Here is a 6,096-nt window from a genome sequence, read left to right on the forward strand (position 1 = left end):
ATTATTTTACACAAAAGGTAGCATGGATATTGCTGAAAAATAATTAAAACATTTTTGCATAAAGAATTTTAATCACACCTACCAATTTATATAGGTACACTCTTCTATGACTTTAAAGAAGCTGGCATGTGCTTTTTTCCAGGAAACACATTAGGGATTCAGTATTCCTAATTTTAAATTCAGCATTTATTTCCCCAGGAAAAGATATCCATTATCTTTAGGTTTACTACACTGTTGTAAAAAAAGAAGAAATTGTTTCTGTTTACCTGCTGATGGCCACTTCTTAACCGTTTCTAAACCAGAATCAGAACAGATGTCTGTTACCTCATATATCATAAGGTCTTATAAGATAAGGATCAGCACTAACATAAATAGGATTTTTAAGTTCTAAAACTCCAACACCAAGGCTATAAACATTAAAAGCTTTAAAATGTAGCCTTCTGACAGAACTAATGCAGTCTCTTTTTGCCTTCAAATACATGGCTTTTGCCTTTAGAATTTGCTTCAGTAAGAACTGCTTGAAATCAGATTAAAATAGAAATACTCCTTCCCACACCAATGAATTTCTCAGAATGGATTACGACTCTCCTTGACAATCATATAACAAAACCCGATGGGAAAACTGGCCATCCCATGCTAACTGCAGTTATTCAATATTCTGAGGGCACTTCACAGAGTGGGGTGAGATCAGCTCTTGCACACAGGCCTGGCTTTTGTGACCAGCCACGTCCTGGAGGCCAACAGCTGGGCAGTACTTCTCTGGCCTGTGATACGGGTTCCTGCTGGGAGGAGCAGCAGTGACCCTGTTTCCCAGCTCAAAAAAAAATGATAGCTGAGGGTCCAAAGCATTTGCTTGGGAGGGAAGACATGGGCACCCCATTGGAAATAACACAAAGAGGCAGCACTAATGTACAAGTGCTGTCTTTCTTCATGAATTCATGTGAATTGTGCTGTTGATAACTAAGAGTTTGGTAAGAATTAAGTGATGCTATCTGCCATCTCCCCAAACTGCTACTTGTCTTTGCAACCTTTGCAGTAACTATCTATACTCTGATCATGATTTGTTAAGTGGAACCCTCCTGGGAACTGAGAAACTTTTCCATTTAAATGAAGATGTTCTGCTGGTGGATTCCTCCTTGGTCTGTATCAGTTTCCTAGACCACTAAAGGGCATTTCTACTCAAAATAGTTGAATCCACTAACAGCAATGACTTTGCAACAAGACTGATAGCTCACTTAGCAGTATTTGATCCCAGAACAAAGAGGCAGAAGTAAGAGAACTGCCATCCTGAATGTGAGATTGCTTGAAAACATCCCCTTGGGTATGAGAAAGATCTCTGTTTAGAAACATTTCTCCCCTATTCGTGTAATAGGTCCCCAAGTACATGCCACTTCTGTCTTCAAAGAGCATTCTTAAAGGAAAAAAAAAAAGTCTCCACTCCATTCCTTTTCAAGGAAAAGGAAGTTGATAAATGATAGTGAATGCAATTGAATAGCTCTGGGCAGTGATACTTAACGCCCATTAGAAAGGTGAGAGCTGCCCCAGGGCAGTGGAAGAAGGCAAGACAGGCAAGCTGCCAAAGCTCTGCTGCAATGAGGCAGTCCTTCCCATCCGCTGGACTCTCAGAGATCAGTATCGCCCCATCGTATCTAGACTTCATCCACTGAGGAGATTTCACACATCAGCTCCAGAACTAAGATGATGTGCATGTCAACCATAAGCTCTTCTGAGGGGAATCAACATTGAACTGTTCAGGCAAAGCCACCTGCTGTAGCTCCTGAACTCTTCAGTAACAGCAGCCTTTCTTCGGGCCTGAGGCTGAGATGCTCCACTCCCCCAAAGCCAGGTTGGTCTATCTTGGCCTGTACTTTGACAAGGATTTCCAAGGCCACGTTGTTTTGTTTTGTTTGTTTGTTTGTTTCCCATATGACACTCCTGAAGCTGTAGCAATTACTTAGGACAATGTATTAATATACTCATTAGGCTGTAGCCCATGGGGACAGGCAGCAACACTATGGTGACTTCATGCCCTTCCCCTTTGCAATTTCAATGTTGCAGAAACATGGCATTTTCTTAAGGAATTGATTTTTTTCCTCCCAAATGATAGTTCATTTGTCACTAACAGGAAAAAACTCCTCTGGCAGATGTTGTTCTCAGAACACTAAACAGTTTCCAAGACTTTCATTGTGCAAATGGTATCTCAGGTTGCTCCATTGTAATTTGAGACAGGAAGTCCTAAAGGTTGTGAAGTCATCTATCGAAGTGGCCAGTTGGTTGGTATTACGGTTTTCTCTGCTGAGAAGGAACCATTGTGACAAATTAGGAGGTTTTTATCTGCTTCTTCTTTCTCTGATTCTTGTGGTGAGAACAAGAGGCTGGTTCTTGCTAGCCACAAGCCAGTAAGATGAAACACCTCTTCTGACTCAAACCTCTGCTTTCTTCTTTACCCTTTAAAAACTGGAGCACAGTCACAAACAAGGTTCAAGATACAAACTTTGTGTCTGTAGGCAAAAGAGAAATATCCCATACACATAAGAATCTTATCTTTTTAGCTATATCCATCCTAACGTGGACTTGATGAAGACACATCCTTTTATGATGGACAGTGCAACATCTTACCCTGTTTCCTATATGTATACATAGTAAACAGTGTCTGAACGCTGCTTCACAACTTCTGTTGCTGTGTACCAAGTGCAGAGCACTACTTCAGACATGGCTCCCTTTCAGATTTGGCCAAGATATCCCAAGACTCTGGTACTGATCACTTCATACTCAATAGAAAGCTACATCAGGAAGAACTGATGAGCTTATGAAGATACTTGGCCTGTATGTGGGACTAAATAATATACATAAGTGATGGCAAAGTGTCTTCAGAAATCAGTGACAAGCGTAACCTTTTTCTGAGGTGTCCCTTGTAAGACAGATCCTTTAATGCATTACCCACTGCAAGAGAGCAACCTGGGCTCTGACTCGGTGCCAAGGCAGGTTGACTCACAAGTGCAGCTTACTGTGTGTAGTACTGTGGCTGACTGAGCACATGCTCACATGCTCACTGAGCACATGCTCATGCTCACATACTAACTTACAGAAGCAAAGAAAGTAACAGCTGGGTGTGCCTTTTGGTGGCAGCATTGTCCTAGATAAACTTACACTGACTACAAGCACATAATCTTAAAAAGGGTATTATTCCTGAGCCGGCATGACTGGGCAAATCAGAGTTTTCTGTTATCTTTAGGACAGAGAAGAACATGAAGTAGGGTAAATGAACATGGAAAAAAATGATCTTTCATACTTTTTGACCAGCAGGTCTCAGTGTTTTCACAACTGCTTGTTTTTACTTCCTCCCTTCCCTGTTGAAGTCTAAGCCTCCTTTGTCCTAGCAGGCCACTGTGGTCTACTTCCCCTGCCTCTGCTGCCATGAGATCCACCAGCTCTGGCCTGGGCCCACAATGAACATCCTGCACAGCTGATGAGCAATGGCTCTTCTCTGAGCCTTCCTGGGTATGCTTGACAGCTTGGGAAATTGAGTTATAGATATAATTAATTATCTATTAAGAGTTATATATATATATAATATATATTATGGTAATATATATATATATATATATATAAATAAAAATATATAAATATATAAAATATATATAATGGTAATATATTGAGTAACCAGTCAAGAAGGAAGTGAGTCCTCTTAACGCTCTGCTACTGACACAGCTCACAGTGCTTCTGAGGCACCTGTCCTATGTTTCTGAGGGCAGATTTAGGTACCTGCCTGCCTTTGAATAGCAGTGTTGGGAATGTAGCCTGAAAGCACCACCAGTCAGGGCGGGCTGAATTGTTCATGCAGTTTAAAGAGAGTAAAGGTTGAATCCCGAGATTGTATAGAGTTTAAACATAGGAAATCAGTGATACAAAACCAAAAAGGAAAATGCCCTTGCACTGACCAACAGTGTACAGTTATTTCTAATTAGGATAAGGAGCAGACACAATCTGTTCCTTCTCCCATGCATTGAAACATGTGCTAGGCTTCACTTCTGTGAAGTCTGCTTTACAGAGACATTTGTCACAAATAAACACCTGTGATGTCCATTTGTCACTAATAAACACCTGTGATGTCCATTTGTCACTGACCTTGGCACGTTCCTTTTGCTGTGTACAACTGAAGTGGCAGCTCTCTGGCTCTGCACGTCCTGGGTCACTGCACTTATGAAGTCTCTTTTGGACTAAGTTTTTCTTTAGCTACAGATTACTCTATAACATGGAATACACCTCCAACAGTCCTCTGAAAATGGGACGCCCAAGTTTAACCGCCTTAGACTTGAGGACTTATGTTCAGCCCTTATTCAAGCTTCCTCCTTCCTTGAACACATTCCTAGAAAGAAGTGCAATGCCTTCCACATTGCAGTATACAGTTTCACCCCTTCAACCACATGTGACAAAGAGACAGGCAGGACAGGAGGACTTAGTTTAGACAGAAAAAGAATTGGACGGACCCCTCTAACATAGGGGAAAACAACAAACCAACCACCACCACCACCAACAAACCACCACCACCACCCCAAAACAAACCAAAAAGCTTCCTCATGTAACACGGACATTTCATTATATTTGTCAGAGTACCTGAATAGGCACAGATACTTCTCCTATCCTTTTTGTTCATTATTGTCTTGGGATTTCTTTTTCAACAGTATCTCCTGATACACCTTTTTTAAGTTCAGTCTTTCCTGGTCAGCTGTAAATCAGATAATTTATTGCTTGATCACCATGCATCTGAATGCTAATCCAGCCTTATAATTAATACCAGCTTTTCCGTTCAGATGGATGACCAGGAACATTTAATGGTCATCTATTGTTCACTCTCTTCTAGCAGGAAAAGTTTGGTATAAAAAAACTTCTAAATGCAAATACAATGCAAGGGACAAAGTTGCCATCTGCAAAGTTTCTATTAAAGTTGCTTTGACTACTGCAAGTCATGTAAAAACTACCATTTTTGCAAAGTAGTTTCCAAGTAAAAGAAAACCCTAACAGCCTCCTACCCCAAAACAAAATACAAATAACAGGTGGATATTGTAGCAAAAAGTAACTTATATCATCTATCACCACACTCTTCCATTAAAATAACATTTTATCTTAATTATGTGAAATAAGTGGTTTAAGTCAGTACTTAAACTTCCCAACTACAGGTGGGAAACCCAAAAGTTTTGCGGCAGCTGCCATTCAACTTCTCCTACAAAGTTTTCAGTTAAAAGCTCTAATAAAAAAGATAAAAAATATCTTATGGAAAGTCACTGCTATAAAGCAATATAAAACCTCTGAAAGTTTTAATACTGTTACTGAGATGTATGTTTAAAGATTCCTGGAGTAAAAGTAATTTAAAGATATTTAACTTACAAACTATTTTGTTGATCTTCTATTATTTATACTATAGTAGACTATAAATGTCAGGTGCAGTGGTTTGACATTTTAAGGAGCATACCAATTAAGGAGAAAATACTCCAATAAGTTTGTAACATACTGAAAATAGAAAATATAAATATATACAGATTAATTTAGTCCTTTGTCATCCTCATTTTCCTGAAAAAAACGTGTAAAAGTTTGTATTTTACATTTTGTATCTGTAGAATTTACGAGAAAATTTTTGTTTGCACTTCTGTATATTTAACCTTAGTCGAAATTGCAGTATTGTGTTGATTAGATCTTGTGCAATAATATATGAAAGTAAAAGAATTCAGAGATGAAGCAAAACTAGATATAGTCTATGATTTGTGTATGTGTACACATATGGACCGACAATACATGATTTTACTACAAGTGTCTTAGAAGTCGATGTTCTGCCCAAGATTTTAACAAAATTTCTAAAGTCTTGGAATATTTTAAATAGCGTATTTAAAGAATATTTAAAGCCCTAAAATTGGCAAGCAGCACCGGTAACAGAAGTCTACTATGTATAAAATGGAAAAGATTTATCACCCAAAAGCAGGAACACCTTCCAGTCAGACTGGGAAGAAAAACATAAACCACATTGTCTATATATTAACATTGTAATTTGCACTTTGTCAGAGGCACAATAATGCTGTAAAGTACACTAACTGTAACACT

This window comes from Nesoenas mayeri, assembly GCF_963082525.1.
Source record: "Nesoenas mayeri genome assembly, chromosome: 4".
Classification (NCBI taxonomy): Eukaryota; Metazoa; Chordata; class Aves; order Columbiformes; family Columbidae; genus Nesoenas; species Nesoenas mayeri.